The sequence below is a fragment of the Caretta caretta genome, chromosome 8 (genome assembly GCF_965140235.1).
Source record: "Caretta caretta isolate rCarCar2 chromosome 8, rCarCar1.hap1, whole genome shotgun sequence".
Classification (NCBI taxonomy): domain Eukaryota; kingdom Metazoa; phylum Chordata; order Testudines; family Cheloniidae; genus Caretta; species Caretta caretta.
Window position 1 is genome coordinate 26,670,518 of NC_134213.1, and position 12,397 is coordinate 26,682,914.

A 12,397-nucleotide genomic window follows, 5' to 3' on the forward strand; every position below is an offset into this window, starting at 1 on the left:
AGAGACCAGGAGGATTACTACTGATCTGACGTATTTATATTTAGCCAGAAAGAAACTATATTTGTATCAAAATTGGACGAGTGGAAATTGAAATACACAATGCTATAAAGACCCTATCAAGAGGGATGAAAGAGTAAGTGAAAAGGCGTTTGAAAACTTCTTTTCACCAAGTCTGAACAACAAGATTGAACAGTGCTGGACATAATGGGGCCTTGATTCATGATGGGGGGCAGGGGACATGGTGCCACCATAATATATATAAGGCATCGTCATCATCATCTAAGAGTTATTGCTCATAACTTAAAACTGGTGAACTACATTTAAATCATATCTACATGCCCTCCTTCCTCACCCAACTCAGTAGTAACCATACAAGGTGAATATTACAATACCTGCTCTATAACGCCTACGTTAACAGCAGCACAACAGTTTATAATGCTCTTACATCTTTACAGTATCTTTCACCTCACTGCATCACAAACTACATATTTACAGGAATAATTTCCTCTAGCAATGAAATGCTAGGCAGAACATGGCTGTTATTTAAAAGGCACAACAATACAGTACAAAAGTTCAGAACTGGAAGTGAAAGAATGTTGTATGAGATGAAACTAGAGCATGAATTTAAGTAGCCAGACTGGACCAGAATTTGGAACCTGGTCAGGACACTTGAGGGTAATTTCAACCCTCTTCATCCCCCTATATTCTGATCATGGAAAGAGGTGCAGGCAGTCTGCCTTAGCATCTAGAATCTTCTGTGCTATGTCTTCTCTACTTAACATATAGCATTAGCAACATTTCAGTTTTATTCTTCCCATGACTCTCCAGAGTCACAGCATAAACAGAGCGAACTGTACTTTGTTTTTTGGACTTCTTGACTCCCTTACCTGATGCATGAATAGTTATACAGTGCACGTTTTTCTAAAGGGCTGTCCTGACAGAAAAATTTCATTTACGCATTTTACTGTTCATGTCCTCTGGTTACACAAACAGAGTTGTATGATGCTTTCCATTAAAAAGCCAATACCTGCCAACAGCTGCTGTACCACAGTGTCTGAGAGTTCATTTCCTGTTCTAAGTGTGGGGAAGCACTGTAATATTTGGTTCCATTGTGTGATTAGTTTTAGGTAAATATTGATTTAAGAGGGACGTAGCATTGCCAACTCTGAACTTTAAAAAACAATGAGTTAGACCTTAAAAAAATAATGAGATTTTTAAAAAATAAATAAAAAAGCAGGTCAATAAAAACACAAATATTATTTTTTTTTACATTTGGGGAGTGCTCAGGTCACAGTTTTCAAGCTTTTTCCCCACGACTATGAAGGCTAGAAATTTGCTTTTTTAAAATGAAAGATGAGATTCTCCATCATCTTTGGTGGGGCTGAGGTGTTAAGAAAAACATGAAATATCATGCAACTCACAATAAAATTATGAAAATTTGGGAGTGCTGTTGATGTCGTTTTAGTTCCATGAGTTCTTAATTTTGGGGGGAAGTGGGGTGGTATCAGGTAAATAGAAAGGCAATGAAAGGTGCGGGGACATTGAAGGGTGGAGAGGACAGGGCAGAGGACAAAAGGGCAGGTATGAAGGGCATATATATTGAGGCTGAGTGAAGAGATTGGGATGGGGATGTGGGTGGGATTAAATAGTTATTTAGCACCTTGCAGTGAAATCCAGTCAAAACTGTAGAAAATACTCTGATGTCATCATCAGAGTCTGAAGTCCCCAGCTTAAACTGCTTCTGGGGCTGCAGTGCCAGCTTCAGTCTCTGGTTGGTTCCTCACTGCAGTCTCTTTTCCCCAGCCCACAGGGCAGGGAGGAGGTAGGACAACACATGGATCTTAGTGCCTCCAGAATTGGATTGCACTGCTAAATGGCTATGTAATCCTCCCTGCCCCCATCACAATCCCTTAACTCAGCATCAATCTACGTGCCCTTCATACCTGCCTATCAAGGTTCCTTCCCCACTCTGAACTCTAGGGTACAGATGTGGGGACCTGCATGAAAAAACCCCAAAGCTTCTTTTTACCAGCTTAGGTTAAAACTATTTTACGTTTTGCCCTTGGACTTTATTGCTGCCACCACCAAGCATCTAATAAATATATAACAGGGAAAGAGCCTGCTTGGAAACGTCTTTTCCCCCAAAATCTTCCCAACCCTACACCCCCTTTCCTGGGGAAAGCTTGATAAAAATCCTTACCAATTTACATAGGTGAACACAGACCCAAACCCTTGGATCTTAAGAACAATGAAAAAGCAATCAGGTTCTTAAAAGAAGAATTTTAATTGAAGAAAGAGTAAAAGGATCACCTCTGTAAAATCAGGATGGTAAATACCTTACAGGCTAATCAGATTCAAAACATAGAGAATCCCTCTGGGCAAAACCTTAAGTTACAAAAAGACACAAAAACAGGAATATGCATTCCATCCAGCACAACTTATTTTATCAGCCATTTAAACAAAACAGAATCTAATGCATATCTAGCTAGATTACTTACTAAGTTCTAAAACTCCATTCCTTTTCTGTTCCTGGCAAAAACAACACAGAAACAGAGAGAACCTTTGTTTCTCCCCCCCTCCAGCTTTGAAAGTATCTTGTCTCCTCATTGGTCATTTTGGTCAGGTGCCAGCGAGGTTATCCTAGCTTCTTAACCCTTTACAGGTGAAAGGGCTTTTCCTCTGGCCAGGAGGGATTTTAAAGGTGTTTACCCTTCCCTTTATATTTATGACACTGCCCTTTTGTCCTCCTCCCTGTCCTCTGCAGCCTCCAGTGTCCATCACCTTTCCTGTGCCTTTCTATTTACCTGATCCCCCACCCCACCAATAAACTCCTGTAACATTTGGAGGAATGTATTCCCCTCACCCCACTTCATCAGTCCCTGCTTTATCTGCGTCTGCAGCTGCTCCTGCAGTCTTGAATCTCTGGCTGGCCTGCCCCAGCAGTTTCTTTCCTCTAGGACATATGGCCAGGGAGGAGGGACACCCTGGGGATTCAAGTATCCTGAGAGGAGGGGTTCCCTTGTACAGTTCTACGTCCAGTGGGGCTGGGAGGGAGGAGTGGTACTCTGTTACCCTGTTACTGTGTTTATGGACATATCACAATCACTGAACAGTGGGAAATGCTCAACTTTTAGGATGTTCTTATAAGTAAATCTCAGTAATTCTGTTTAAAAATTAATTTCTATTGAAATAACACATGGTATATATTCTTAATTACTAAATAAAACATGTCAATATCAGAGACACTGAATTTAAAGTATGACCCACTGATTGTGAGGAAGAATGGTCCTGCAATTTTGGCACTGGTTTAGGATTCAGAAGAGCTGGGTTTAATTCCCACTGAGACTCCTTTAGGGCTTGTTTACATTACCTGCGGGATTGACAGGCAGCGATCGATCCAGCGGAGGGTCAATTAATTGCTTCTAGTCTAGACATGATAAATCAACAGCTGAGTGCTCTCCTGTCGACTCTGGTACTCCACCAGAACAAGAGGTACAGATGGAGTTGACGGGGGAGCCATTGACTCACCGCAGTGAAGACACCGCGATGAGTAGATCTAAGTACGTCGACTTCAGCTACGTTATTCACGTAGCTGAAGTTGCGTAACTTAGATCGATCTGCGCCCTCCCTCCCCCCCCGCCCCAGTGTAGGCCAGACCTTAGTGACTTTGGGCAAGTCTTTAATCTTTCTTAATTCCATTTCCCTACTTGACAGGGGTATTGTGAGGATAAATTCTTTGATGTTAGATGCTACAAGGAAGAGGCCATATGTATCTATATAGATAGCCATCACCTGCAGCTTCTGATTTTGGCATTTAATTTTAATATAGAACCAAATCTTGAAGCTGACCTAAATACCATATTTTATTGTGATTTGCCTGTGATATAGGGTGTTTCCAGAACAAAATGAAAACATAGAAAATAGATTATCTATGAAAAATCAGATTTCAGTTGATCTGCAAAATTATTTCCCTGGCACTACCAAGTTCATTTTAAGTAAAGCCAACTAGGAGCATTTCCTGTTATGTAAGGTGATCTGTAGTACATACACCAATGAGCAAACTTTCCACAACAGTATGTGATTTCTAATCTGCTGGCCATAAGCAATGATCAGAATCCAGAATAGACTGAACACTTGCCCACAGGGAGACTCAAGTTCAGGAAGAATAGTTTACTGCTGCTATTAATGTAATCTTCCTCCATAATAGAATCAATACAACTATTCTTTCCTATGGGCACTATTCAGCCAGGATGGAGCCAGTCCCATAGGCTCACAGGACTTGTTAGAAACAGAGATGTAAGTAGCAAAGATTAGAGATGCAGGCACACAAGTTAGCAAGGATGAATCAATCAGAACATGGAAAATGCCATTTGCCTTGGATGTCATGGTATGGGAAATCCTTTTAGCAATTTCTCACTAAAATTATTGTATTAGTAGTAGTAGTAATATTACTGAAGCCCTAGACATGGATCAGAACCCCACTGAGCTAGGTGCTGTATAAACACAACATAGACAGTCCCTGTCTGTATAACCTTGCAGATCCAAAGGCAGTTTGGGAGAGCAGTGGATGGATGTCAGAAAGAGCCAAATGTAGTTTGAGGCATCTTGAAGCTACGTATTACTTTTTCACAAATTATTTAATATCCTGTTCAAAGCAATCTGAAGCAACGTTACATGTTCAAAACAATTATCTTCATAAAGTGAATAACCATATGAGATCCTCTCGTAAATATGAATCAATCCACTAAGCTATGGTACTGTTTATTCACAGTAGAAAGCAAACTTAGCTGAGAATCAATAGTACTATTCTGTGGATAGACACATTTCAATAGTCATCTTCAGCACCTAATGGCAGAACTCACCTGGCATCACCTAGTGGTGGTGCAGCAATGTAATTAAGTGTCCTTCTGGTTCCACTCCTGGAGCCACAAGACCTCTTGAGTTTGTTTGTGTAATTGCCATGTTCCTCTTTACGTCGTATACTTTTTTCCTCCCCAGTTATACGTTAGACATCTGATGTTTCATATTTTCTGAGTTTGCAGCCTACCAAAGGCTGCATGTTATAACAGAAGCAACTAAAATGTTTTTAATCATTCTTTGTTTGTTTTATATTGAAGCATGGTAATAGTCTTCTAAGAAGAGTCACTAGTTTCTTTATCTACCCTTTACAGGCTATTTGAAACCATGCTCTTCACTTCATATTTTTATTATCTTCTCTACTTACATATCAATCCATTATTTATTAAGTTATAGTGACTGTCCATTAAACTCAGACTTTAGTTTAAAGTCTCATTACTGACTATGAAGATTTTCAAGATCGTGACAGCCATTTATTTTCACAGCCTGGTTTCTCTATATTCTCCAGATTTCAGTTGCTGGTGGTCTTAAAAAGTGCCACTGAGTGATGCCAAATGCAGTGGCCCACAGACCCTAATTTAAAAATGCAATTTAGTCCCATCCACAGAATGAAATCTAGCCCCATCCTTCAATCAATGCAAGTGGTACATATGTAAACACATATTCATGCATTTATATATCTGTAATATATGTAATTTAGATCTGGTTAAAATTTTTAAAATAGATAACATTTCAAATTTTGCAATTTAAAAAAAAAGAAAAATCAATTTATTTTTGAAATTTTCCCCCTTTCTTCAGCCAGTTGTAATACAGATAAACACAGTCCATGTATATATACCCATGCAACCTTATTTCTGCCCCCTTCTTTGTGTGAAGTATGATTGCTAGTAATGCTGCCTATAGTGACTGAAGAGCGTGAGTGCCAAACTCAGGGCAGACTGTTAGGAACCAGGGCACAAACGTCAAATTGGTTGTGAGTTCTATATTTAGATTTCACCAACCAATTATGAAATATAAACTTCTCAGGGACTATAACAGTCTTAACATGGAGTCACATTTATTTAATCACCCAGGTGAGCTTACCTTTGTGGTAGTTGGTCCCTCACACCAAGAATCACCAGCAATATTTAGGTTGATCCCAGTCCCAAAGGCCCAGTCACTTACCCCTTTTCAATCGTTCCTTAGATCTTCCACCAAAGACAATGTGTGTAACCGATCCTATAATAAAGATTTATTAAATGGGGGAGGAAGGGGCACAAGAAAGTTATTTACAAGATTTAAGTGGATTTAAGATTTAAGATACACAAATGAGTTTCAATCATAAATTTCAATAGATAATAGAAGCTTCTATGATCAGTGAGCTCTGTATGTCCTTTAGGGCTAGCCTGGGCTAAGCAGCTGGGGATTGCTCACTTATTCCAAGAAACATGTTGCTCCCCAGAGTCCAAGCTGCACAGAGATAATCAGTTCCTTCCTATCTGGGGTTTTTGTTCTCTTCTTCCCACCTGTTTTCAGTTGCAAAGCTCACTGGATGGGAGGAGTCCCTTGCATGACTCATTTTCAAGGGAAGGAGGCAGAATATCAACACAAGTCTTTTGTGCTCCTGTTGATGGTATGTAGGGAAATTCCAGTTGCAACATTCCACAATAGTCCATCTGCTATCAATGGACCATTCCTTTTGGGGGAGGGGCATAACACCTTCTGTTTAAGATTAATCATTGACACTAATTGATATCTTTCTCCTGTCTGGTGATTTACACAATCTAAGGCTCACAATATAGCTTCAAAAATATTACCTTACAATATGGGTTACAGATATTTAAAAGTGAGTTTAAGGCATGCAGCAACTCAGACATTCAAAAAAAATCTAAACACTAAATGCATTCTTATAATTCTAATACTTAAACAATACTAACCCACAGGTGAGTTCGACTGATTCCAGTTATGGGTTTGTCTGTGTTCAGTTGAGACATGATCACCTTGACTTGAGCTGTCACCATCTCTGCACCATCACAATGATCGCACACTATTTGTAAAGGATCCTTGTCTCATTCACTGCATAGAATGGATGTTTATTGAAGTACCTGTTGAATTCACTGGGAGGTGCAGGCATTTATTAAAAGGGGGAGTTTGGTCTTATGAATTTTGGGATGTAACCTTCTTATCCAAATTTAGGTTAAAACTTTTTTTTATCTATTCCGTGAATCAGTAAAATGTTTTCCTTGCTTAACAAATATTAAACATCCTAGTAATGAAAAAATTACTTGGGAATCTTCTAGGCTGCTAAGTACTGAAATGATTTACTGTAAGGTTATTTTGACATGTCTAAATTCAAGGTTTCCTAATGTAGGAAATAGAAGATTTGGACTTTCGTAATCATTGATACAATTATATTAAATCCTAATAGCAGAATAGTCAGATGTTACCATGGTTTAATCACACTACAAGAAACAGCTGACATGTGGAATAATACCAATACTGCAAAACTACATGCCTACAAATCATCTACCTACAAATTATATTGCCAAGAGAATCTGCATATTTTGTAATATATTCTAATACATATTAATTTGAGAGCCCTATAGGGGACAGTTGTTACTAATACATAAAGGAGCAGATGCAGTAGCATATGGTTTACCAAGTCATATTTATGTTAATTCTATGTAAATAGGATTTTAATAAGGTAACATTAGCCTATGATTTCTTGAATTTTCTGATATATCACTTTTCTCTGTAGAGATGAAAATGGAATCCAGGTTGGGCGAATGATAAAGGAAAGAGGTTCTCTCTTTGAGGTAAGTTTGCAGTCACCATCCGTAATTGTTCTTTGAGTAGTTTGTGGTGATTTACAAATGTCATAGCTTAATTTAATTGACAAAATGCTATTCTGATCTGTTCTGTGGGTGTCATTGTGATTTGTCCTTCTGTATTAAGATTTTCAAACTTTCCCTCAAAAATACTGCCTTCCATCTGGTTTCAACAAGTTGAAATTCATATCCATTAGAGGGTAAAAGTCTACAGTGTACACTTGGATTCAGCTGCTTTGGAAAAGTTTGTGGAGTTCCAAAGAAAGAAGGCATTAACATTCACACACTCCCCGGCCCTTGACATACTGGCTATTTTATTCCCTGTATTATCACCCACCTACTATCTTTGGAATAGTTCAGGCTGCACTTCTGATTTAGCCCCAGGCTCAGAAGCTACTTCCTCTGGGTCCTGATTATTTTTTATTGCACTCTGCCACTGGCTGCCAGTAGCCATTTCACCTTGTGACTTGGAGAGAGACGACAATTTGTGTTCCTGCAAGCAGGAGGCAAAATAAGACACTTATCAGCACTTCTGATTCTGAGAAGGAGCTTGAAAGATTTGCTGTGTGTTTTTATTAATTGTTATTTAAAATAATTTGATTCAAGTCTTCAGAAAGGTTCAGAGTTGACTCAATAATATTGTCGTCTTGGGGGTCAGTTGGATTTTTATTTTTTGTTCAAAATGGTTTCACCAGTTCTACTCTAAGACCTAAGCTGTAAAAACAGCCACTTTTCCCCAAGAATTGTGATAGTTATCAATAGAAGAGTAGAAGTGTTCACTCCAGAATACTAAGTTAGCAGATTTATTTTTTAAAATAATATGAAATTGTTGTTGATTTCCAGTTCATTTTCAAATATCATAATCAGAGGATAGTTTGGGGGTGCGGGGGAGAATCTTAATGGAAATTTGAAAACAAAGGCATTTGGTAACAGTGGGGCATTTTTAAAGGTAATCAAGTCCTGAAGAGCTTGATTCCATTAAAAAAAACAACACCCTGAAATAATAGAAGACATCAAAGTTTTGGGCCTGTTAGGTAGCTCTGGAAGGTAAATATCTTTCTGATGTTACCTTCATTTTGGTTGAACCAAAGAAAGTGAACCAAAGAAGGTTTTTAAAATATACTCTGTCAGTCCCAGAAATGTCTAGCTATCTGCTGTAAATAATTAAACACAGTTTTAGTCACCCATAATATAATTTAATTAAAGCTGATTGTAATTAAATGAAAGAAATTCACATTTGTTTTTTCAAAACAATCCATGATAACACCGCCTCCCTCCCTATTTTCCAGCCTGATCTTTTCATAGGTCTCAGTTGGCCGCATTATCATCTATGAGTCAGAAACTTAAACCCCACAACAAAATTTGAGTTCCCACTCAGTGACAACACTGTATGTGGGACTTCTAGGGACATTTTTACACTGGGAAAAATGCTGTATTTGTCCTCATCACTCATGGCTATTAAATAACGTTTAAAGATCTTATGGCACTTTGAAACACTAAAGGTTAATTCTAGTATCCTGAAAGACTTTCTTCCTACATGAACACTCCCACTGACTTCAGTGCGCTTTCGATCAGACCCTGTAAAAAGTTCTAATATTTTAGGATGTGTATGAACTACTATCACACAGATGCTGGTAGATTTGCCTACACCATGACTGTATTTTATCTGGTTTTGTTGCTTAATATAAGTATTTAACTTATTCCTCTGTAAAGCTATTTGCTATATCTTGAATATAAAAGGCATTACACAAAGCTATTTTTTTTTCTCTTTGGTAATCTATTCCATCATCTCCTGTACTGTGTAATGATGCACATGTTATGAAAAACATTTCATTCTTCTGAAAAAATTTGTATCACTAGGAACTCATTGTAAATAACAGAAATAATACACAATAATCTCTTTAAGAAAATAAATGTTTCAAAGTAGTAAATAAGCATATGAGCCAACAGATCACTAAAAGCAGCACTTGAGAGTCAGGAAATATTGAAAACATTTTACTTTCTTATTCCCTAGATAGCAAAGCAAATATACCAAAACAGTTTGTTGGGAGAAAAAGTGAAACAAAATAAGAAATAGACAAGGGGATGCAAGGTTATTAGAAATCTATAGTGAACCATGATCTCTCAAGTGGTCAACAAAATATAGTTCCCCTCTCACCATGGCCTATATCTCTGCTGATAGTGAGATACACTAGAGATTCATAATCCATCCAAAGTGAAGCAATAGTTTGTGTCATCATCAGCAGAGAGATATCAGATCATATATCTTCACTTGACAAGAGGTGGCAATTTAATCTGACAAGTTTCCTGCCAATGAGGACAGCTTTAGGAGTTCAACTGCTGTGGTAAAGATTTGACATGTCATTGAGGGATGTTGTGCAGAAGCTTGACAATAAACTGGAACTTGCTAATGCAGTTTAAGATTGCTGTAAAAATGTATTGGAAACCAGAGACTGTAAAATTACTATACTCCTCCAGAACTGTTTTTCTTTCCTTTGCTGAATATTTATGTGATGTTTAATGCACAGCACATGTTTAAAAACTTGTTTCCTGATGATGTAAAAGAAGTCTATTATAATGCACATGAAATTGCAAGGAATTCAATTAAATGCATGAGAGAATAAATTGAATGACCACCTGTAAGCGCATTTTGACAAGATTTTTTTCTTTGATTTTTTTTTTAAATGTTTAAGAAGAATCAGAGGTGGTATGTTATGAGCTAAGAAACAATTTGTATGTGATTCTTTATTATTGTAATTACACAAGGGAATATAGGCCATGAGAAGTTGAAGTGCTATGTGGACTTCTGGAAATGGAGCAGATGTCTGCAACCAGACCAGAAGTTCATCAGAAAACATGGTTAGGTTGCTGACTTACTGCAACAATTTGCCAAGATCGTTGCCTAAATTCAATTAGACATCAATGGGAATTAGGGACATTACTCATTTAGGTACTTTTGTAACTCCCACTAGACACCTATCTGCGTCTTTAGGTGCCAAAATACTTTTGTAAACATGGACCTAATCTGAAGGGGGAGTCAAAAGTGATGGAAACATTTTTTTCCAACACATCTGACCCTGGTGGACTACTCATCTGGATTTAATCTGAGACTAAAACCAGATTTACGTACGTAAAGTCTATGGTTGCTACTGTTAGGTCCGACCTTGAGAACTATCATGAGATACTTTTGGTGTGGAAGCCTCAAATTTACAGATACTGCACTGTTCATAACTAAGAGCATATTTCAGACTGAAAGCACTTTTCTGCCATGCCAGTTCTCTGCCACAGAATATTTTTCAGAAAGTGATGAAGGATGCATGTATCCTTCTCAAGTCATCTCTCTTAGTTCTTGTGTTTCCACTAGCAATACTGAATACAGCTATTTCTCAATGGTATCTATAATGTGCCATGATATTCAAATGCTGATCCATTTAACCAATAACTTACCCAAAAAGAAATGGGAGAGGGAAGGAAAGAGGCATTCTTAATATACTTCTCATTCCCAATGTGCTCCTCCTGTTTTCTCTATGGTGCTCTTGGCTCTTCCTGGTCATGAAAATGGTCTGAAAGCATGGAAATCCAACTGATTGTTAGTGAAAGACAAATCACCGCATACATGTTTGTCAAAATATTTTTGGAATCTAGGGGAGGTAGTCATTTATCCTAAATATTCATAGTGATGTTTAGGTTCTAGCCATTGACATTAAAATGTGAGTACTGAGGCTAAAATCCAGCTCAAAACAGTAAATAATAATAATGCATACTGAGTAGGAACCACTTGCGTTGGTACTATATCTAAAACATAGTAGGAATATATTACATGTCTCAAGGAAGAACACATCCAATCAAAAGGACCACAAATTAAACTTTAAAGGGCAGATCCAGGATCCCAGTGTTAAGGGGCCCTACACCAATAGCTGAGGATTCATGGGCTAGGGGGAATCCCCAACTCGTGTAGGACCAAAATAGCTAGCTATTCCGCTCTTAATCCCCATCCACATACAGGGCATGTCATGTTGTGCTCTCACAATCTCCCGCTAGTGTAACAACCCCAAGTGAGAAATGTTAAAAAATGACAGAAATTAGAACAACCCTTGAGGTTGCAATACATTACAAGGGCTGTACCATCGCCTAGCTGTCCCATGGATTAGGAGAGTGCAAAGGTTATGTACGCTGTATCTCAGCTAGATCTAAGGAGAGGGGGTCTACATTTTACTTAGCTTTGTTGTTCTTTCCAAAAAGTTTTGAACTATCTAGAGGGAACCTGGCCGCTTAGTCTCATTATACATTCTGCTGGCATATTTCTAGTTCACGTTGATGTAGTGTCACACATTGTTCATAGAATATCATGGTTGGAAGGGACCTCAGAAGGTCATCTAGTCCAACCCCCTGCTCAAAGCAGGACCAATCCCCAATTTTCCCCCCAGATCCTTAAATGGTGCCCTCAAGGATTGAACTTACAACCCTGCGTTTAGCAGGCCAACGCTCAAACCACTGAGCTATCCCTCCCCCCACTTATTCTTTAATTAAGCACACTTCAAGGCTGTTGAAAACATGTTTCACCTTCTGGAATAGCACTTGGCTGAGAAGCTGGAAGGGAATCAGGTTAAATTATGTGATGTGTACCTTGTTTGCAAGGAAGAACACCCTTTTAATGGCAGTAAACATCCTGGACTCTTAATGGTATTTTGTGACTGATGGTAGGAGAGATGGAAGTCTGTGGGCCATTCTGG

General features: G+C 38.3%; 1 long non-coding RNA gene across 1 annotated transcript in view; it reads left to right on the plus strand.

Annotated features, from left to right (window-relative positions):
* Positions 1-12,397, plus strand: part of LOC142072969 (uncharacterized) — a 528,710-nt gene that overhangs the window by 287,030 nt on the left and 229,283 nt on the right. Inside the window, exon 2 of the long non-coding RNA XR_012669604.1 lies at positions 7,595-7,652. This is a non-coding gene — a long non-coding RNA (uncharacterized LOC142072969). The remainder of the gene's footprint in view (positions 1-7,594; positions 7,653-12,397) is intronic.